Source organism: Triticum aestivum, chromosome 2A (assembly GCF_018294505.1).
Source record: "Triticum aestivum cultivar Chinese Spring chromosome 2A, IWGSC CS RefSeq v2.1, whole genome shotgun sequence".
Classification (NCBI taxonomy): domain Eukaryota; kingdom Viridiplantae; phylum Streptophyta; class Magnoliopsida; order Poales; family Poaceae; genus Triticum; species Triticum aestivum.
This window is the reverse complement of record NC_057797.1, coordinates 719,671,382-719,694,133: the sequence shown is the minus strand read 5'-3', so window position 1 is coordinate 719,694,133 and position 22,752 is coordinate 719,671,382. Positions and strand designations below refer to the sequence as shown.

Sequence of the window (22,752 nt, the reverse complement as noted above, 5' to 3'; positions counted from 1 at the left end):
TTTGTTAAATTGAATAGTTTTAAAAAGGAGCATTTTTTCAAAATTGTGAACTCTATTTAAAAACTCAAGAATTTTTTTAACATTTCAAAAAATCCAAACAAAAATTGAGTTTACAAATTTTTGGAGCTTTTAAAAAAGCCAGGTAAAGAAAAAACACGAAAAAGCCGAACCAAAACCTGCAAGAGGGTTCCCAAAACCTGCAAATATGTATAAAAGCATAAATGGGTTGGCTCATGTCACCTCCCTTCGCTCCACTCCGTGCATTTCGTCGGCTGTTTGAAGCACCAAGCGTCAAATAGGAACTCTCATTAGAAGTACCACCTCGTTCCAAAGAGAACATGATTTCATCATCTAAGCCAGTTTGCATGGCTAGAAATAGGGTTGGTTGGTCCATGGATTACGGGCCTGGGGTGAAGCTAGAATTCGAGCCTCTTCATAATTTTTTCATTGTGTGTTTGCCATAAAAGAATCATTTGGCCACTATCCACTGATTGATCCATTACTTATGTGCATTTGTTTACAACATTAGCATCATTATTACGTTATTTCTTACTCTATTGTGGGTGGTTGAACTCGTCCTAGTTAATCCAGCAAAATAAACCACTTGTCCTCAGATTTATCTATATTGCATATTGATTTGTTTTGAAATTTCATTATAAATGTGAGCATTTATGTTAAGTGCCGAAACCGCGAGAACTATATCCCGCTTATAGCGAGTTGAAAGGAGATCTCGCCTAAAGGAATCTTCTGCGTGCTATAGTATTGGACCAACGCATATGCATGCATTTGTCGTGTTCACTCGCTCGTGATCATTTAGTTGGTTGGCTCCTGTTTTCTTTCTTTTATTTTTTCAGTATTTTCTTTGTTATACTTTGGTTTTCTTTTGTTTTTCACCGGTTTTCTATGGTTTTCCTTTTTTTATACTTTGTTTTCTTGTTTCTTTCTCTTTTTTCTTTGTTTCTTTTTTGAATTCCACCGCTTCCATTTTTGTATTGGTTTTTTTTGCATTTTTTGCATTTTTGGCTTTCATTGGTTTCTTTGTTTCTTTGTCAGTTTTGGTCGGTTACTTTTTTGTTCAACACATGTATACATTTTCCGGTGCATAATGTACATTTTTTAGTGTACACATGAAACATTTTTGTTGACACACGTTTAGCATTTCTCAAATAGACGAGTACATTTTTCTTCTTCTTAAATACAAGTTTTGAAATATTTCGGACTACACGGTCAACATTTTTTAAATAAACGGTGAACATATTTTATGGCAATAAACATTTTCCGCACACAATATACATTTTTTGTATACATTAGGAATATTTTTATGTATATTTTTAATATTTAAAAAATTTAGAATTAACCTTTTCAAAATATGTGTTCTTTGATGTCTACCTTTATTTAATGTACACTGTAGATTTTCTGTATAGACCAGGAACATTTTTTTATACTCGTTTAGCATTTTCTAAATACATGAAAAATACATGGTATTTTTTTGTATAAATGAGAAACATTTTGTATATACATATTTTTTTCAAATGGTCGGTTTAAATTTTGAAAATACTTGGTTGATATTTTTTAAATACATAATCAACTTTTTTCATCCATATTGTATATTTTTGTATACATGAGAAAATATTATTCTTTACACATTTAACATTTCTCAAATGCTTGATTAACCTTTTGGAAAATATTTTATGTAAAAAAACATGGAAAACGATGAGAATCAACCGGCGAATTACATGCTCACGTCCACCGCTTTGGTTGCTCGCCACGTGGCCTACTGGACCATCCACGTTTCTATTCCTCAATCTCTTTTCCATATGCAACTGCTCATCCTTATCTAGTGGAGCGAATGGAGGCGTCTTCTCCCAACCGTCCATTTCCTCTACCTTTCTCAATCTCTCTCTTCCCACACAACCAACTCGTTGTCAAGGGGCGTTGTACGAGGTCGCAAGGAGCGTCGCTGCAGATGACTGCCGACACAGGCCAACACCAACGCTCTCCTCGGTCATCGCCGGCCATGGCCGTCACCATCTCAAGCTCTTGCAACAACGCCCGTGAAGCGGACGAAAGGGATTTGGTGTTGGAGGGCGGTTTTGTTTTTTGCAACGAGGCTCTTGTTACAAAAGGGCCCCGTTTCAGCCTAGCAAAAAGTCCTTATTTATTCTGCAACAAATCTTTTGTTGCGGAAAAATTCTGCAATAAAAGGTCTGTTACGAAAATTTCTCAACAAGGCCTTTGTTGCGAATTTTTTTTGCAACAAGACCTGCGTTGCAGAAAATACTGTAACATTATTTTTATTGCAAAGGGGTGGTTGTTCACGTGGGCACATCGAACGACGATAGGCGTGTCCATAAGGATGAGTGAGGCGACAGATATTTTCATATTATTCGCCGGCTGACGTGTAGCGTTGTCCAAAAAATATAGACATGCTGAAAACCGCGGAAAGAAAAGATGTGTTAAAAAAAAATCACTCGCTTAATGGCAGGGCCTAATGCAATTACCGGACCCACCTGTGCCGGCACCTCCCCTCTCCGGCTCTCCGGTCTGCTCCGTCGCTTCTCCTTCGACCTCCTCCATGTCCCAAGCCGCCGGCCGCCCCTTCTCCCGTCCCCACGGCCCGAGCCAGCCACAGTGCTGAAATATAGGACGAGGTAGAGCCGTCGCGGAGGGTAATAGACGGCGGGCTGGGCGCTGCTGCCGGTCAGGCGGGCGCGCCTGCGGGGCTATGGCACCGTCCCGGCGGAGGAAGACGACCCTGCTACGGTGGGACGACACATGGACGATGAGCGAGGCGGTCAAGCGGTCAATCTCAGGGGCGTCGGGCGGTTCGTTCGATCCGCTCTCCTTGGTTTCGATCTGGTGATTTATTAGTTATTTTTTGTACTGCTATAACGAGTACTAGGAAGCAGTTCATTCTTCTGTAACAATTTGGCAATGGAAATTTCTTTAAGAGAAAAGTGGTAGCGATGAAATAGTTTAAAAAAAAAGTGGTAGCGATGAAATCATTTGCCAATCGTTTGGGCCCTTCTCAGCCCATTGCCAAATAAACAAATATACAGCCTCTGATCCATAATATAAGAACATTTTTTAAGCTGTCCTGAAAAGCGTTATTATATTATGAAACAGAGTGAGTATATGTGCAAGACCAAACGATTAATTAGCTAATGGGAGACCTTGGCAACAAGGTAAAGAGAACTAACTACTGGAGAATCGATTAATTAGCATTGGTTTGGCTGCTCTCTTGCCTCTTAGTAGCATAAGAGCATCTTCAACAGTTATGCCAAAAGACGCGCGCGCGGTAAATTGGCTTTTTAGCGCACGGGATGTTTTTGCACGCTCCAGCGGTGGCGGGAAACTAGCACGCGGAAAACGATTGCGCGCGGGAAAAGCCGGCAGCTCGCGCGCCTATAAATTGTAGTGCCCTCTGCCGCTCTTTCCATCTCTCCATCGCCCTCTGCCACGCTCTGCCACCGACACGCCACCACCGCGCTACCATGTTGCTTCGCCGCCAGGGAGCTTCGGGCTACCTTGGCGTCCGCGTGCGTCCGTCGGCACCTACTCCGCCAAGATTCGGTTGGGCGACGGTAGGCGCCTGCACCTCGGAACCTTCGACACCACCCAGGAGAGCGCCCACGCGTAAGACGCTGCGGCGTGGCGTCTCCTGCGGTCCCGTCAGGACATGAACTTCGCCGATGTGGCGACGCGGGAGCGGGCACAGGAGTTGGTGCCTTTCCCGCGGCTTCTCCGACGAGGATCGTCGCAAGCACCAGAGGCGGGAGCGTCATCTCAGGCTAGCCGAGATGGACGAGCAAGCCATGATGCTGTGGAGCCATCGCTTCCTGCAAGACATCATCAACGAGGAACAGTTCTTCGCCGAGAAGAGGGCGAAGAGGGCGAAGAGGAGGGAGGAGCGAGCCGCCTATCGCGAGGACAAGCGAACGCGGAAGACGGTCGCTAAATACAACATCGCGCTAGGAGATGCGTCCTCCCAGGACTCCGACGACGAGCGGTTCTTTGATGCCTACGCTCAGACGTCGGACGAGGACATCACCGAGGCAGAGTCCGAGTCGGACGAGGACATCACCGAGGCAGAGTCCGAGTCGGACGAGTAGTACTAGTTTTTCATTTTATTTTGTATCGTAGAAGCAGGCTATGTGACGAACTATGAACTATCTATCGTAGGAGAAAACTATCTACGCATTTCGTATCAACTATCAATTATGGGAACCAAATATGTATTGAATCATAGTAGGAAAAAATAGATGAAATATAGCGCGCCTGCTGGAGCGGCTCGGGCACGCTTTAATTTGTGGCGGCCGCTAGAGCCAGCGCACCGCCGCGCGCAAAAGCTGGCTAACCCGGCGCTGTATTCTGACTTTTAGCGCGCGGCGCGTTGCGCGGTTATTGGAGTTGTTCTAATACTTCCTCTGTTTCTAAATATAAGTCTTTTTAAAGATTTCAATACGGACTATACCAAGCAAAATGAATGAATCTACACTCCTAGATAGTACTCTCTCCGTTTCTAAATCTCTAAAATGACTTATATTTAGAAACGGAGAGAGTACTGATAGACCCACTTGGATCGTGTAGGCTAGATCTTTCTGGTAACCTATCTTACTTGGGTGCGGATGAGCTCGATCCAGAGCCGATCATGGTGAAGTAGAGACCGGTGGTAGCGGAGAGATCGAGATGGAGAGGTGGCAGTGGTGCTTCCCGTGAGCACTGCGATTGCCCTAGATCGGAAGGGAATTTTGGTAGGGAGTCTGGCAGCGCGGTGAACCTCATTCCTGTTGGAAATATGCCCTAGAGGCAATAATAAATTGGTTATTATTATATTTCCTTGTTCATGATAATCGTTTATTATCCATGCTAGAATTGTATTGATAGGAAACTCAAATACATGTGTGGATACATAGACAACAACATGTCCCTAGTAAGCCTCTAGTTGACTAGCTCGTTGATCAATAGATGGTTACGGTTTCCTGACCATGGACATTGGATGTCACTGATAACGGGATCACATCATTAGGAGAATGATGTGATGGACAAGACCCAATCCTAAGCCTAGCACAAAGATCGTGTAGTTCGTATGCTAAAGCTTTTCTAATGTCAAGTATCATTTCCTTAGACCATGAGATTGTGTAACTCCCGGATACCGTAGGAGTGCTTTGGGTGTGCCAAACGTCACAAGTAACTGGGTGTCTATAAAGGTACACTACAGGTATCTCCGAAAGTGTCTGTTGGGTTGGCACGAATCGAGACTGGGATTTGTCACTTCGTGTAAACGGAGAGGTATCTCTGGGCCCACTCGGTAGGACATCATCATAATGTGCACAATGTGATCAAGGAGTTGATCACGGGATGATGTGTTACGGAACGAGTAAAGAGACTTGCCGGTAACGAGATTGAACAAGGTATTGGGACACCGACGATCGAATCTCGGGCAAGTATCGTACCGCTAGACAAAGGGAATTGTATACGGGATTGATTGAATCCTTGACATCGTGGTTCATCCGATGAGATCATCGTGGAGCATGTGGGAGCCAACATGGGTATCCAGATCCCCGCTGTTGGTTACTGACTGGAGAGTTGTCTCGGCCATGTCTGCATGACTCCCGAGCCCGTAGGGTCTACACACTTAAGGTTCGATGACGCTAGGGTTATAGGGAAAGTATGTACGCGGTTACCAAATGTTGTTCGGAGTCCCGGATGAGATCCCGGACGTCACGAGAAGTTCCGGAATGGTCCGGAGGTAAAGATTGATATATAGGAAGTATGGTTTTGGCCACCGGAAGTGTTCCGGTAGTGTACCGGGATCACCGGAGGGGTCCGGGGGTCCACCAGGTGGGGCCACCAGCCCCGGAGGCATACATGGGCCAAGTGTGAGAAGGGAACAGCCCCTAGGTGGGCTGGGGCGCCTCCCCACCAAGGCCCGTGCGCCTAGAGAGAAGAAGGGGGCAAACCCTAAGGGCAGATGGGCCCTAAGGCCCATGCCTGGTGCGCCTCCCTCTCCCCCCCACTTGGCCGCCACCCCCAGATGGGGATTGGGGCTGCCGCCACCCCTAGGGTGGAAACCCTAGGTGAGGGCGCAGCCCTCCCTCTCCCCCTATATATAGTGGAGGCAAAGGGGCAGCCCAACACATGAAGTCCTTCCTCTGTTGGCGCAGCCCTACCCCTCTCCCTCCTCGTCTCTCGTAGTGCTTGGCGAAGCCCTGCTGGAGTCCCGCGCTCCTCCACCACCACCACGCCGTCGTGTTGCTGCTGGATGGAGTCTTCCCCAACCTCTCCTTCTCCCCTTGCTGGATCAAGGCGTAGGAGACGTCACCGGGCTGCACGTGTGTTGAACGCGGAGGTGCCGTCCGTTCGGCACTAGGATCATCGGTGATTTGGATCACGACGAGTACGACTCCATCAACCCCGTTCACTTGAACGCTTCCGCTTAGCGATCTACAAGGGTATGTAGATGCACTCTCCTTCCCCTCGTTGCTAGATTACTCCATAGATTGATCTTGGTGATGCGTAGAAAATTTTAAATTCTGCTACGATCCCCAACAGTGGCATCATGAGCTAGGTCTATGCGTAGTTTCTATGCACGAGTAGAACACAAGTTGTTGTGGGCGTCGATTTTGTCAATTTACTTGTCGTTACTAGTCTTATCTTGATTCGGCGGCATCGTGGGATGAAGCGGCCCGGACCGACCTTACACGTACTCTTACGTGAGACTGGTTCCACCGACTGACATGCACTAGTTGCATAAGGTGGCTAGCGAGTGTCTGTCTCTCCCACTTTAGTCGGATCGGATTCGATGAAAAGGGTCCTTATGAAGGGTAAATAGAAATTGGCATATCACGTTGTGGTTTTCGCGTAGGTAAGAAACGTTCTTGCTAGAAACCTATAGCGGCCACATAAAAACTTGCAACAACAATTAGAGGATGTCTAACTTGTTTTTGCAGCATATGCCTTGTGATATGATATGGCCAAAAGGATGTGATGAATGATATATGTGATGTATGAGATTGATCATGTTCTTGTAATAGGAATCACAACTTGCATGTCGATGAGTATGACAACCGACACGAGCCATAGGAGTTGTCTTAAATTATTTATGACCCGCGTGTCAACATAAACGTCATGTAATTATTTTACTTTATTGCTAAAGCGTTAGCCATAGTAGTAGAAGTAATAGATGATGAGACAACTTCAAGAAGACACGATGATGGAGATCATGATGATGGAGATCATGGTGTCATGCCGGTGATAACGATGATCATGTAGCCCCGAAGATGGAGATCAAAAGGAGCAAAATGATATTGGTCATATCATGTCACTATTTGATTGCATGTGATGTTTATCATGTTTTACATCTTATTTGCTTAGAACGACGGTAGCTTAAATAAGATGACCCCTCACTAAAATTTCAAGAAAAGTGTTCCCCCTAACTGTGCACCGTTGCGAAGGTTCGTTGTTTCGAAGCACCACGTGATGATCGGGTGTGATAGATTCTAACGTTCGAATACAATGGGTGTAAGACAGATTTACACACGCAATACACTTAGGTTGACTTGACGAGCCTAGCATGTACAGACATGGCCTCGGAACACGGAAGACCGATGTTGACTAGTCCGTCTTACGTGAGATCGGACACGGCCTAGTTGACTCGGATCATGTTTCACTTAGATGACTAGAGGGATGTCTACCTGAGTGGGAGTTCATTAAATAATTTGATTAGATGAACTCAATTATCATGAACATAGTCTAAATTGTCTTTGCAAATATGTTGTAGATAAATAACTCACGTTGTAGCTCTCTGTTTCAATACGTTCCTAGAGAAAGATTAAGTTGAAAGATATTGTAAGCAATGATGCGAACTAGGTCCGTAGTCCGAGGAGTGTCCTCACTGCTACACAGAAGGCTTACGTCTTTGGTGCACCGCTCGATGTGCAAACCCCTACAACGTCGTCTGTGGATGTTGTGAACACCTGACAGACATGTCCTGATGACTACTTGATAGTTTAGTGCACCATACTTTACGGCTTAGAATCGGGATTCTAATGACGTTTTGAACGCCATAGAACATATGAGATGTTCCAAGAGCTGAAATTGGGATTTCAGGCTCATGCCCGTGTTGAGAGGTGTGAGACCTCTGACAGGTTCTTTTGCCAGCAAGATGGAGGAGAATAGCTCAGCTAGTGAGCATGTGCTCAGAATGTCTGGGTGCTACAATCACTTAAAACAAGTGGGAGTTAAACTTCCAGATAAGATAGTGATTGATAGAGTTCTCTAGCCACTATCACTAAGCTACCAGATATTCGTGATGAACTATGACATGCAAGGGATGGAGTTGATCCTGGAGCTGTTCGCGGTGCCTAAGACCGCAAAAGGTAGAAATCAAGAAGGAGCATCAAGTGTTGATGGTCTAACAAGACCACTGGTTTCAAGAAGGGCAAGGGCTAGAAGGGAAACTTCATATGGATGGCAAACCAATTGCCGCTCCAATGAAGGAACCCAAGGTTGAACCCAAACCCGAGACTGAGTGCTTCTATTGTAAGGGGAACGGTCACTGGTAGCGGAATTACCCCAAATGCATGGTAGATAAGAAGGCTGGCAACTTCAACAAAGTATATACGTGTTATTAATGTGTACCTCACTAGTACTCCTGGTAGCACCTGGGTATTGGATACCGGTTCAGTTGCTATTATTGGTGACGTGAAACAAAAGCTATGGACTAAACGGAGACTGGCTAAGGGCGAGGTGACAATGTGTGTTGGAAGTGTTTCCAAAGTTGATGAGATCACCATCGCACGCTCCATCTACCTTCGGGATTAGTATTGAACCTAGATAAATGTTACCAGGTGTCTACGTTGAGCATGAATATGATTAGATCATGTTCATTGCAATACGGTCATTCATTTAAGTTAGAGAATAATGGTTATTCTGTTTACATGAATGATACCTTTCATGGTCATGCACCCTATGTGAATGGTTCATTGAATCTCGGTCGTGGTAATACACATGTTCACGCCAAAAAGATGTAGAGTTAATAATGATAGTACCACTTTCTCGTGGCACTGCCGCTTAGGTCATATTGGCGTAAGATGCATGAAGAAACTCCATGTCGATGGATGTTTGGAGTCACTTGATTTTGAATCACTTGACACATGCGAGCCATGCCTCATGGGCAGGATGACTAAGACCCCGTTTTCAGGTACAATGAAACATGCAAGTGACTTGTTGGAAATCATGCATGCTGATGCGTGTGATCCAATGAGAATTGAAGCGTGCGGTGGATATCGCTGTTTTCTCATCTTCACTAACGATTTGGGTAGATATAGGTATATCTACTTAATGAAGCACAAGTCTGAAACGTTTGAAAAGTTCAAGCGATTTCAGAGTGAAGAATCATCATAACAATAAGATCATGTTCCTACGATCTGATCAAAAGGGGATTTTCTGAGTTATGAGTTTGGCAAATCACTTAAGACATTATGGAATTGTTTCGCAGTTGAAGCCACCTGGAACACCACAGTTGTAATGGTGTGTCCAGACATCGTAATCGAACCTTATGAGATATGGTGCGATCTATGATGTCTCTTACCGATCTACCGTTTTTCATTTTGAGGTTATGCGTTAGAGACAGCTGCATTCACTTTAGATAGGACACCAACTAAGTCCGCTGAGACGACATCATATGAACATTGGTTTGGCAAGAAACCAAAGTTGTTGTTTCTTAATGTTTGGGGCTACGATGCTTATGGCTTCAGCCGAGAAAAGCTCGAACCCAAAGCGGACAAATACATCTTCATAGGATACCCAAAGGTAACAGTTGGGTATACCTTCTATCTCAGATCCAAGGGCAAAAATGTTTGTCTCCAAGAACGGGTCCTTTCTCGAGAAGGAGTTTCTCTCAAAAGAATTGAGTGGGAGGAAGATAGAACTTGATGAGGTTGTCAAACCCTCACTTCAATCGGCGAGTAGTGCAACACAGAAAGATGTTTCTGTGGAACCTACGACTGTTGAAGAGGAAACTAATGGTAGTGATCATGAAGTTTCGGATCAAGTTGATATCGAACCTCGTAGGTCGACAAGGATATGTACTACTCCTGAGTGGTACGGTGATCCTGTCTTAGATGTCATGTTGTTGGACAACAATGAACCTATGAACTATGGAGAAGCGATGGTGGGCCCGTATTCCGACAAATGGTTAGAAGCCATGAAATCCGAGATAGGATCCATGTATGAGAACAAAGTGTGGACTTTGGTGGACTTGCCCGTTGATCGGCAAGCCATTGAGATAAATGGATCTTTAAGAAGAAGACGGACGTGGGCGGTAATGTTACCGTCTATGAAGCTCGACTTGTGGGAAAGAGTCTTTTCACAAGTTCAAGGAGTTGACTACAATAAGAATTTCTCACCCGTAGCGATGCTTAAGTCCGTCGAAATCATGTTAGCATTAGCTGTATTTTTCGATTATGAAATCTTATAGATGGATGTCAAAACAAGTTTTCTTACCAAGTTTTCGTAAGAAAAGTTGTATGTGATACAATAAAAGGTTTTGTCGATCCTAAGGATGCTAAAAGGTATGCTGGCTCCAGCAATCCTTCTATGGACTAGAGCAAGCATCTCGGAATCGGAATATATGTTTTGATGGAGTGATCAAAGCTTTTAGGTTTATACAATGTTTGCTAGAAACTTGTATTTACAAGAAAGTGAGTGGGAGCACTACAACATTTCTGATAAGTATATGTGGATGACATATTGTTGATCCGAAATGATGTAGAATTTCTGGAATGCATAAACGGTTGTTTGAAGAGTGATTTTCAAAGGAAGAACTGGATAAAGCTGCTTACATATTGGGCATCAGGATCTATAGAAATAGATCAAGACGCCTGATGATACTTTCAAAGAACGCACACCTTGACATGTTTTTGAAGGAGTTCAAAATAGATCAGTCAAAGAAGGGGTTCTTACCTGAGTTGTAAGGTGTGAAGTTGAGTATGACTCAAAGCTTGACCATGGCAGAAGAAAGAGGAAGGACGAAGGTCGTCCCCTATGCTCTTGTCATAGGCTCTATACGGTATGCCATGCTGAGTACCGCACCTGATGTGTGCCTTGCCACATGTCTGGCAAGAGGGTACAAAGGTGATCTAGGAATGGATCACCAGATAGCGGTCAAAATTATCCTTAGAGGAATAAGGAAATGTTTCTCGGTTATGGAGGTGATAAAGAGTTCGACGTAAAGAGTTACGTCGATGCAAGCTTAACACCTATCCGGATAGCTCCGAGTAAAGATACCGGATACGTATAATGGAGAAATAAATTGGAATAGCTCCAAGTGGAACGTGGTAGCAGCATCTACGATATGACATAAAGTTTTGCGAAATACATAGAGATCTGAATATGGCAAGACCTGTTGACTACAACCTCTCTCACAAGCATAACATGATCAAACCCAGAACTCTTTGAGTGTTTATCACATAGTGATGTGAACTAGATCATTGAGTCTAGTAGACTCTTGGATGTTGGTCACATGGCGATGTGACCTCTGAGTGTTAATCACATGGCAATGTGAACTAGATTATTGACTCTAGTGCAAGTGGGAGACTGTTGGAAATATGCCCTAGAGCCAATAATAAATTGGTTATTATTATATTTCCTTGTTCATGATAATCGTTTATTATCCATGCTAGAATTGTATTGATAGGAAACTCAGATACATGTGTGGATACATAGACAACAACATGTCCCTAGTAAGCCTCTAGTTGACTAGCTCGTTGATCAATAGATGGTTACGGTTTCCTGACCATGGACATTGGATGTCGCTGATAACGGGATCACATCATTAGGAGAATGATGTGATGGACAAGACCCAATCCTAAGCCTAGCACAAAGATCGTGTAGTTCGTATGCCAAAGCTTTTCTAATGTCAAGTATCATTTCCTTAGACCATGAGATTGTGCAACTCCCGGATACCGTAGGATTGCTTTGGGTGTGCCAAACGTCACAACGTAACTGGGTGTCTATAAAGGTACACTAAAGGTATCTCCGAAAGTGTCTGTTGGGTTGGCATGAATCGAGACTGGGATTTGTCACTCCGTGTAAACGGAGAGGTATCTCTGGGCCCACTCGGTAGGACATCATCATAATGTGCACAATGTGATCAAGGAGTTGATCACGGGATGATGTGTTACAGAACGAGTAAAGAGACTTGCCGGTAACGAGATTGAACAAGGTATCGGGATACCGACGATCGAATCTCGGGCAAGTATCGTACCGCTAGACAAAGGGAATTGTATACGGGATTGATTGAATCCTTGACATCGTGGTTCATTCGATGAGATCATCGTGGAGCATGTGGGAGCCAACATGGGTATCCAGATCCCGCTGTTGGTTATTGACTGGAGAGTTGTCTCGGCCATGTCTGCATGACTCCCGAGCCCGTAGGGTCTACACACTTAAGGTTCGATGATGCTAGGGTTATAGGGAAAGTATGTACGCGGTTACAGAATGTTGTTCGGAGTCCCGGATGAGATCCCAGACGTCACAAGGAGTTCCGGAATGGTCCGGAGGTAAAGATTGATATATAGGAAGTATGATTTTGGCCACCGGAAGTGTTCCGGGCATCACCGGTAGTGTACCGGGACCACCGGAGGGGTCCGGGGGTCCACCAGGTGGGGCCACCAGCCTCGGAGGCATACATGGGCCAAGTGTGAGAAGGGACCAGCCCCTAGGTGGGCTGGGGCGCCTCCCCACCAAGGCCCATGCGCCTAGAGAGAAGAAGGGGGCAAACCCTAAGGGCAGATGGGCCCTAAGGCCCATGCCTGGTGCGCCTCCCTCTCCCCCCACTTGGCCGCCACCCCAGATGGGGATTAGGGCTGCCGCCACCCCTAGGGTGGAAACCCTAGGTGGGGGCGCAGCCCTCCCTCTCCCCTATATATAGTGGAGGCAAAGGGGCAGCCCAACACATGAAGTCCTTCCTCTGTTGGCGCAGCCCTACCCCTCTCCCTCCTCGTCTCTCGTAGTGCTTGGCGAAGCCCTGCTGGAGTCCCGCGCTCCTCCACCACCACCATGCCGTCGTGCTGCTGCTGGATGGAGTCTTCCCCAACCTCTCCTTCTCCCCTTGCTGGATCAAGGCGTAGGAGACGTCACCGGGCTGCACGTGTGTTGAACGCGGAGGTGCCGTCCGTTCGGCACTAGGATCATCGGTGATTTGGATCACAACGAGTACGACTCCATCAACCCTGTTCACTTGAACGCTTCCGCTTAGCGATCTACAAGGGTATGTAGATGCACTCTCCTTCCCCTCATTGCTAGATTACTCCATAGATTGATCTTGGTGATGCGTAGAAAATTTTAAATTCTTCTACGATCCCCAACAGTTCCGTGTGCCCCGGCCCCCACCTCTCTATATATCGCAGGTCACAGGGGCCCATCAACCATAGAACGGTTGGGCGCCCCCGATTAGGGCACGAATAGATAAGGGCCCGATGGGCCGTTGAGCCCACTCGATGGAGAGATCAACCTAACATTCTCCCCCTTGATCTCAACTTTTACTTTTAACCTTATACTTTCTAGTTTATTTGTTTCATCACATATTGGTACATAGAGCTTGTTGCATTGTCACAGCTTAATTGCCGTTAGAATCATACAACTACAACATACGTTATGATCAGAAGCAAATTCTGTTCCTTTTGGGCCTATCCAGAAATCATAAGGCTTTCCCTTAAACCCATGCCGGCTATGTGTTCCTTGAACACATTGGGTGGTAAGCCTTTCGTTAGCGGATCCGCAAGCATATCCTTTGTCCTTATATGCTCGAGACTTATAGTTTGATCCTGGATTTTATCTTTCACAACATAATACCTTATCTCTATTGTTTTGGCAACATTACTCGACTTGTTGTTGTGAGCATAGAATACCACGGGTTGGTTGTCGCAGTACATCTTTAGTGGTTTGTGAATACAATCTACCACTTTCAAGTCGGGTACAAATTTCTTTAGCCATATCGCCTACCCCGTGGCTTCGAAGCATGCTATGAATTCTTTAAATTCAAAACTTTTAATCGTTTGATTAAACTTTAGATACCACTGCCGAGAGGCTTGTCTTAATCCATAAATGGATTTCTTTAGGCGGCATCCCATATTTTCCTTGCCTTCCATGATAAAACCTTTAGGTTGTTTCATGTAGACATTTTCTTTTAAATCACCATTCAGAAATGCCATCTTAACATCCATTTGATGTAACTCTAAATCAAAATGAGCAACTAATGCCATTATGATTCTGAAGGAATCCTTACATGAGACTGGAGAAAATGTCTCGTTGTAATCTATCCCTTCTCTTTATGTAAATCCTTTTACCACGAGTCGTGCTTTATACTTTTCTATATTACCTTTAGAGTCATACTTAATTTTGTAGAACCATTTACAGCCTATTGTTTTGGCTCCTTTAGGAATTTCCTCTAAGTCTCAAACATCTTTGGAACTCATCGATTTCATCTCGTCTTCCATTGCCTTCATCCACTTCGATGAATGAGGGCTTCTCATGGCTTCTTCATATGAGGTGGGATCTTTTTCCATATGAACCATTTCTGTGTTATAAACTTTAAAGTCAGTAGAAATAGCTGACTTTCTTGGTCTTATAGACCTTCTAAGGGCCTCACTTTCTGGCACATTCTGTGCCTCAACTTCTGGCACTTCTTCTAAAATTTGCTGTTGCACCTCCCTTTCATGCTCAACAACGGGTTCAGTCGGCTCTTGACGGACAGGTTGCGGGTCTACCCCCAAAGTTGTCATGGGTGGAGTTGCAACTGGTAGTGAGAAAAATGGCTCCTGAATCATCGGATTAGGTGCATGCACCCTCTTCTCCTCAAGATCAATTTTCCGAGCTACCAAGCTCCCCCTCATCATTTCGTCCTCAAAGAAGACTGCATGTCTCGTTTCTACAAACTTTGTATATCTATCTGGGCAGTAGAAACGAAAACCTTTTGATCTATCTGGATAGCCAATGAAGTGGCAACTTACTGTTTTGGGATCTAACTGTGCAATGTTTGAATTAAACATTTTGGCCTCAGTAGGGCACCCCCACACCCTGAAGTGATGCAGGGAGGGCACCCTTCCCGTCCATAGCTCGTACGGTGTTTTGGGCACCGACTTGCTTGGTACTCTATTGAGAATGTGAATGGCGTTTTAAGCGCCTCCATCCATAATCCCAATGGCAAGTTGGAATAACTCATCATGCTGCGCACCATATCCATAAGTGTACGGTTGCGCCTTTCAGCTGCTCCATTTTGCTGAGGTTCACCCGGCATTGAATACTGGGCAACTATGCTAGTCTCCTGCAAGAACTTTGCAAATGGTCCAGGGACTTGGCCATATGGAGTGTGCCGACCATAGTACTCTCCCCCACGGTCGGACCTTACTATCTTTATTCTTTTATCATACTGATTTTCAACTTCAACTTTGAATATTTTAAATTTATCCAACGCTTCAGATCTTTCTTTGATTGGATAAATATAACCATAGCGAGAGTAATCATCTGTGAATGTTATGAACGAGTCATATCCATCCACACTTTTCACCGGAAATGGTCCACAAATGTCAGTGTGGATGATTTCTAGTGTGCTTGTGCTATGGATTGCACCTTTTCTGATTTGTTTTATATACTTTCCTTTAATGCAATCTACACATTGTTCTATGTCTGAGAATTCTAACTGTGGAAGAATTGCACTTTTGACTAATCTTTCTATTCTCCCCTTCGAAATATGGCCCAAGCGACAGTGCCATAATTTCGATGAGTCGAATGTTCTCTTTCTTTTCTTTTGTTCTTTATTTGACGCGGAAACATTTTCATTCATATTGCATACAGAATGCACTTTTTCACGAAGTGATAACAAATAAAGCTCATCATGTAGTAAAGCATTACCAACATAAGCATTATTATACCAGATGGCACACTTGCCATGTCCAAAATAACACTCATAATTTTCTTTGTCCAAACATGAAATGCTAATTAAGTTTCTGTTACATGAAGGAACATAAAGAACATCTCTAAGTAGAAGACTGAATCCATCAGCTAACTCCAAGGAGATGTCGCCGACAACTTCAACTTCCGCTTTTATTCCATTGGCTACTTCAATGCCTCCTTCTCTTCTTAGCGTAGTCCGGGTCGAATGGAATCCCTGTAAATAATTTGCAACATGAACAGTTGCCCCTGAGTCAATCCACCAAGTAGATTTCGAAAAATGTGTGTACAAGGATTCATTAACTAAGGAAACAATGTTGTTACCTTGCTTTGCCATTAAGGACTTCAGCCAAACAGGGCAGTCTTTCTTGTAATGCCCGGTCTGCTTACAGTGGAGACAAGTGTCTTTGTCCACTGGGAAAGACTGTTGCTGACGCTGATGCTGATAGGGAGCTTTTCCTTGTGGCTTTGAAGGAGAACTTTTGTTGTTTTGATTGTAGTTTTTTTTCTTGTGGTCCTTCACATAGTTGAGTGTTCCACCATGTGAGGCTTTTAGTCTGTCCTCTTCTTGGACACACATAGCAATTGTCTTTTCTATGTCCCATGTTCCAGGTGACATATTATAGTTCACAACAAAAGTTTCAAACTCCTTTGGCAGTGAAGCCATGACCAGGTGGACCAGGAGCTTTGGTTTGATCTCCAGATCCTCATCCATGGGCTTTAACTTTGCTGCCATATTGCTCATCCTCAGGATGTGCTCTCTTATTCCACCACCTGTGTATTGTTCTGTCACAAGTTGTTTTAACACCTGGGTGGCATATATCTTTGAAGAGCCAGTGAACTGGCTCTTTATCTTTGTCAGCAACTCCCCTGCGGAAGTGCACACTGCAATGGAGCCCACAATGGTGCTCTCAATTGTATTCTTTATAAAGGCCATGCATTTTTTATTTACATTGACCCATTTTTGATTGTCTATGATGCAGGACATCTCCAAAGGAGCATAATCCCCCCTCTTTTTAGCCCATGCAGCATCATCATCAGTAGTCTCTCTTACTGGCTCTATTGGTCTGACCGGCTGTGGTTCATCCAGAACCCAGTCCAGATCAGCACAAACAAATGCCAGTTCAACTTTCTTCCTCCACTCAGTGTGGTTGTCACCTCTAAGTGTCGGAACTTCTTTTAGGCAACTCATCAAGTGAAAGCCTCCTGAAATCACAATTTAAGTGACATCAATATAACAATCATATGCATTAATCTAACATTGGTCAAATTAAACATATAATTGTCTATGAAATTAAATCTATATTACCGTTGGGCAAAATACTAGAAATAAATGCACCTTTAAATTTCAATAATAAAACATGATCATGTTATTAAACAACGTTGGTCATAAAAAATAACATAATCATATTCATTTTAATAATCACTTTAACATGCTCTTAAAAAACTTAATACTATAGATAAACTTTTATTTTCTGTGTAAAAGAGCATTAATTATTTACGCAGCGGAAAAATATTCATGAACTTTTAATTCTTTACAGAAACTTTTCCTTACAAAATTCATGAACTTTATTATTTTCTTTATAAAAAAATCATGAACATTTCTTTTACTAAAAATTATCTATTTTCATTTTCAGAACTTTTCTGTTTACTTTTCTATTTTCTATACAAAAATTTTTGTTTGAAAAAATTGCATAGAAAATCTATTAGAAAACTGCCCCAAAAACTGGACAGAAACTATTAAAACGAAAAGAAAAAAAGCAAAAACAGCAGCGCAGCCGGCCTCGGCCCAGCTCGTGCGGCTGCGCCCGCTGCTGCTGGCCTCGGCCCAGCGCCACTTTCGGCCCAACGGCCCGGCTGGGACTAGGGTTTGCTTCCTGGTCGTCGATCTTCATCGTACGGTCCAGAGCGGTTTTCGCTTGAACAAAACCAGGAGTCGATCCCCAGCGACCGAAAACCTAGCGCCACTTTCTCCCCAGCCCCCGCGCCTCTCTCGCGCACTCCGCCGACGACGGAGAGACGGGCTTCGCCCCGGCCGCCGGCGACGGCGGCGGATGCCACCGTGCCGAGCGGGTCCTCTCCTTCCCGTCCTTTCTTCCCTCTTCACCCTCTTCTTCGTGTGATAGAGAGAGAGAGGGAGAGAGAGCGACGCGGCGAGGCCTCCTCTGCTCCCCTGTAGCCGGGTTGGGGCTCCGTCGGCGACGGCGTGCAGCCACCGCACCGCGCGAGAGCCACCTTCCCTTGTCCCCTTCCATTCCATGAGAGAGAGGAAGACAGAGAGGCTACCCCTTTTTCTTTTTAGCGAGAGGAAGAGCGCGCCCAGATCGCGCCGTGGCTATCCTCCTCGTCGGTCGCGCGTCCTCCCTAGCGGTGAGCGCGCTGCCGCCGAGATTTGCGAATTATTATAGAGAATTCTTTGGTCGAATGGAAGGAATTAGAAGACGAGGGGTATAGTGGAGATGAGTGGGAAGATAGAAAAAGACGAAAGTAGAACCTACAAAAATGGGGTTTTCTATTGATGCCTTGAATAACATATAGCTTACCTATAGACAAAAAAAAGGGATTTGGCCGCGGTGCTAACCCCCTTCTTTTTTTTGTGTCTTTTTCCTTTCTTTTCCGCGAGCAATTGCTAGCTCCGGTGGTTCTTCGTCCCCGCACCTCGGCTTGCCGATGCGTGTGGGGATCGAGAGGAACAGGCGCGGTCGTGCGGCGGCGCTCTTTGCCGGTGAGGCCCTAGACCAATATCCGGTGGTTTACTTTGCCCTGTCTAGGGTTCTTGGGGGGAGGGGATCTCTTTTTCTTTTTCTGTTTTTGTTTCTTTATACTGAAATCATCTAGCCAGTGGCATCTGATACCATTGATAGACCCACTTGGATCGTGTAGGCTAGATCTTTCTGGTAACCTACCTTCCTTGGGTGCGGATGAGCTCGATCCAGAGCCGGCCATGGTGAAGTAGAGGCCGGTGGTAGCAGAGAGATCGAGATGGAGAGGTGGCAGTGGTGCTTCCCGTGAGCACTGCGATTACCCTAGATCGGAAGGGAATTTCGGTGAGGAGTCTGGCGGCGCGGTGAACCTCGTTCCGTGTGCCCCGGCCCCCACCTCTCTATATATCGCAGGTTACAGGGGCCCACCAAGAATAGAACGGTTGGGCGTCCCCGATCAGGGCGCGAATAGATCAGGGCCCGATGGGCCGTTGAGCCCACTCGGTGGAGAGATCAACCTAACAAGTACCACCTAGCATTCAAGTTTTCAATTGGTGGGTGGACCAATGTGAACAGGTTAAAAGTTTCAGGCAGTATGCTTGTTTGGTCCATGAGTATGTGCTTGTTTATATTATTTGGCCGGCAAGGAAAAACAAAAAGGAAAGGTTGAAAAGCTGTGGAAAGCATCATACTCATGGACCAAACTCAATATATATATGATCAGCTGGATGAACAGAAGAATAAGCAGCTCAATGACAGCTCCTTGCATTCCCGCTGTCGTGCTACTGGTCATCTCGGTGGCAGCCGTAGTACCCGGTGCCGGTGCTGCTTCTCCATCTCCAACAAGCGTCAACGGTAGCGACACTGATCTTGCTGCGCTACTGGCTTTCAAAGCCCACCTCTCTGATCCTCAGGGCGTCCTTGCAAGCAACTGGACCAGCAGCACATCTTTCTGTCATTGGATTGGCGTCTCGTGCAGCCGGCGCAGGCAACGTGTCACGGCTGTGGAGCTGCCGCACGTGCCACTCCATGGATCGCTCGCTCCTCACCTTGGTAACCTCTCCTTCTTCTCCATCATCAACCTTGCCAACACCGTCCTGACGGGCGCCGTTCGAGACCATTTAGAAAAGGGACATTTACATCTATGCCTCTAATTTGTGCCCATTCTCAGATTTACCCCTAATTTCAAAGCCTGCTCAAATTTGCCCCTTCGCCGTTAGGTGCATTTATAGAAATACCCTTATAAGCCGTTACCGTCCGGTCAAAGCCGGTCAAAGAGCTTTGACCGTCCTGAAAAAAATAGCAAAAAAGTTCTAAAAAATTTGAAAATTTGTGGGATCAAAGATACTCAGGTTCGCAAGGTGCCTACAAAGTTTCGTGCTGTTTGTACATTCCAGGAGCTCGTGTCAGAAGAAAAAACAATAAATATGTAAGCCTGTGAACAGTAAATTCAAAAAAATAGCAAGAAAGTTCAAACAAATATGAAATTTTTTGGCATCAAAGAGGCTCGGGTCTGCAAGCTGCGTGCAAATTTTTGTTGTGTTTGGACATTGGAGGGGCTTGCGGAGAAAAAAACAAAATTTGGCTCGGAAAAAAACTTTGGAAAAAATGACTATTTTGTTTTTTCTTGCTAGAGCTCCTCGCATGTCATTTGATCACAAAAACTTGCAAGCACCTTGTGCACCCAGGCCACTTTGATTCCAAAAAATTTCATATTTTTTTTAAATTTTCTTGCTATTTTATTTCAAATTTATTGTTCACAAGCGTGCAGATTAACTGTTTTTCCTTGCCACGAGCTCCTGGAATGTCTAAATAGCACGAAATTTTGCACACACCTTGGGCACATGAGTATCTTCGATCTCACAAAATTTTAGATTTTTTTGCTATTTTTTTCAGGACGGTCAAAGCTGTTTGACCGGACGGTAACGACGCAGAAGGGCATTTCTATAAGGGCACCTAACGACGGAGGGGCAAATTTGAGCAGGCTTTCGAATTAGGGATATATCTGATTAGGTGGTTCAAGTTAGGAACAGAAATGCAAATGGCCCTTTAAAAAACTGTGTCGCCTCAAATTCCTTGACCTGGGCCGCAATGGTCTGTCTGGTAGCGTTCCCCCCACCATAGGAAACCTCACCAGACTAACTATCTTTCTGGTTCAATCCCGACAGAGCTGCAAAACTTGCACGACCTTGGTATCATGAATCTCCGAAGGAATTACACTGTCCCCAACTCCCATCCTCCAACAGCTATCCACCATGGCGTATGTTCACTCCTCCAGCCCCATGGCGCTGGGTGACCTTGGTGCGCCGTTGCAGCCGGGGTCTCGCACGTTCATCGCCGTTGTCGCTCGCCTCCACCATGACGGTCGGCCATGCACCGGACGTGGTGGTCTCGGAGGTTGGTACATGGCTCTCCCCCTCTGAAAATTTTCTCCATTTGTTCCCTGTTTTATGACACGCTCCTGTGTGAGGTTGGCTGAACGGTGCAAGTATTATCGGTTTCATTTGGGGGCGTGCGCTCCTTTTGTCGAACAAAAAAACTGTCCTGGGTATTTGTATAGTTGGCTTGGAAAGTTGATGGTTTCTGAATCACGGTGGTTCGCTGTGCTGGATCAAAATGTCTGAAGGTGCTGCAAAAAAGAGGCAGAATTGCAGGGAAATGCCTCGCTGGTCTAGGAAGCATGTGGCTCTCCCTTTGTCGGGTTGGGGCGAGGCGGTTTGTGGTCTAATGGAAGTTACCTGGAATAAGGTGCTGTATTTTAGGAAGCAAACGTGAAAGTAAAGCAAAAATGATCAGATGGCCGAGTTGGTCTAAGGCGCCAGATTAAGGCTCTGGTCCGAAAGGGCGTGGGTTCAAATCCCACTCTGGTCAAGATATTTTTTTACTATCTTCTAAAAAAACATAGAGTCATGTAGTAATACTTTTTCCCCGTGGAAATAAGAGACACACAGTACCTTTTTTTTCCCCATGGAAATCAAGAGTGCGCGCATCAGAGACATGCATTGACCAGCTACTAAATCGAATTGCCACTAATTGACAATCCCACTCTGGTCAAGATATTTTTTTACTATCTTCTAAAAAAACATAGAGTCATGTAGTAATACTTTTTTTTCCCCATGGAAATCAAGAGTGCGCGCATCAGAGACATGCATTGACCAGCTACTAAATCGAATTGCCACTAATTGACAATCCCACTCTGGTCAAGATATTTTTTTACTATCTTCTAAAAAAACATAGAGTCATGTAGTAATACTTTTTCCCCGTGGAAATAAGAGACACACAGTACCTTTTTTTTCCCCATGGAAATCAAGAGTGCGCGCATCAGAGACATGCATTGACCAGCTACTAAATCGAATTGCCACTAATTGACATGCTTTTCATACCAAGAAAGATTCAGATAGCACACCCACACACTACAGCACAAACCAATTCCTATCTTCAGACAAGGTGGCCTAAGTCTTGAACAAAGATGCATAAGAGCATCTCCAAACAGCCGCGTTAAACAAGCGTCGCGCCGTGAATTTTGCCATTTTAGCACGCGCGCAATCTGTAGACAAGCTCCAGCGGGCGAGCAATAACCGCGCGCGTGGCATATGTAGTTGGGCGCGCGGTCCGAATCGCCAATGCGGCGCGACCGAAGAAGGGAAGACATCCGCGAATAAGAACAAGGCGGCGGATAGCTCTGACACCTCGAAGGCGAGGAGAAAGAAGCTTGCAGGGCGTGTGACGGGCGCGGCGGCTACCGAAGCGCCGGCGAGCTCACTCGTTGAGCCGGCGGCCGACGCGCACAACGTGTTCCACGATATGCCCCAAAGGTAGAATTTTTTTCCAACTTTTCTTTTCTTGTTATTTTTTGAATGCATTCATATAGATAGCTTATTTGCATTGTTCTATATATTTTGTAGTGTCAACGATGATGCATACATGTCAACTATGGGTGTTGGCTCCAACAATTCGCATTGGTCTCAAACCAATGACATGCGTTTCGAAGACCATGAGTTCGAGGTGGACGAGGATGGTGAGGGCATTGTCGACGCGCCGAAAGGAAGATCGGGCAATTACACCAACGCCGATGACATCTTACTATGCAATA

The 22,752-nt window shown here is 45.1% G+C and overlaps 1 non-coding gene across 1 annotated transcript; it reads left to right on the top strand.

The window, feature by feature from the left end:
• The first annotated feature begins 21,449 nt into the window (after nucleotides 1–21,449).
• On the top strand, nucleotides 21,450–21,530 carry TRNAL-AAG (transfer RNA leucine (anticodon AAG)). Its single transcript has one exon. It is a non-coding gene; the product is annotated as a tRNA-Leu (tRNA).
• The last annotated feature ends 1,222 nt before the right edge of the window (nucleotides 21,531–22,752 follow it).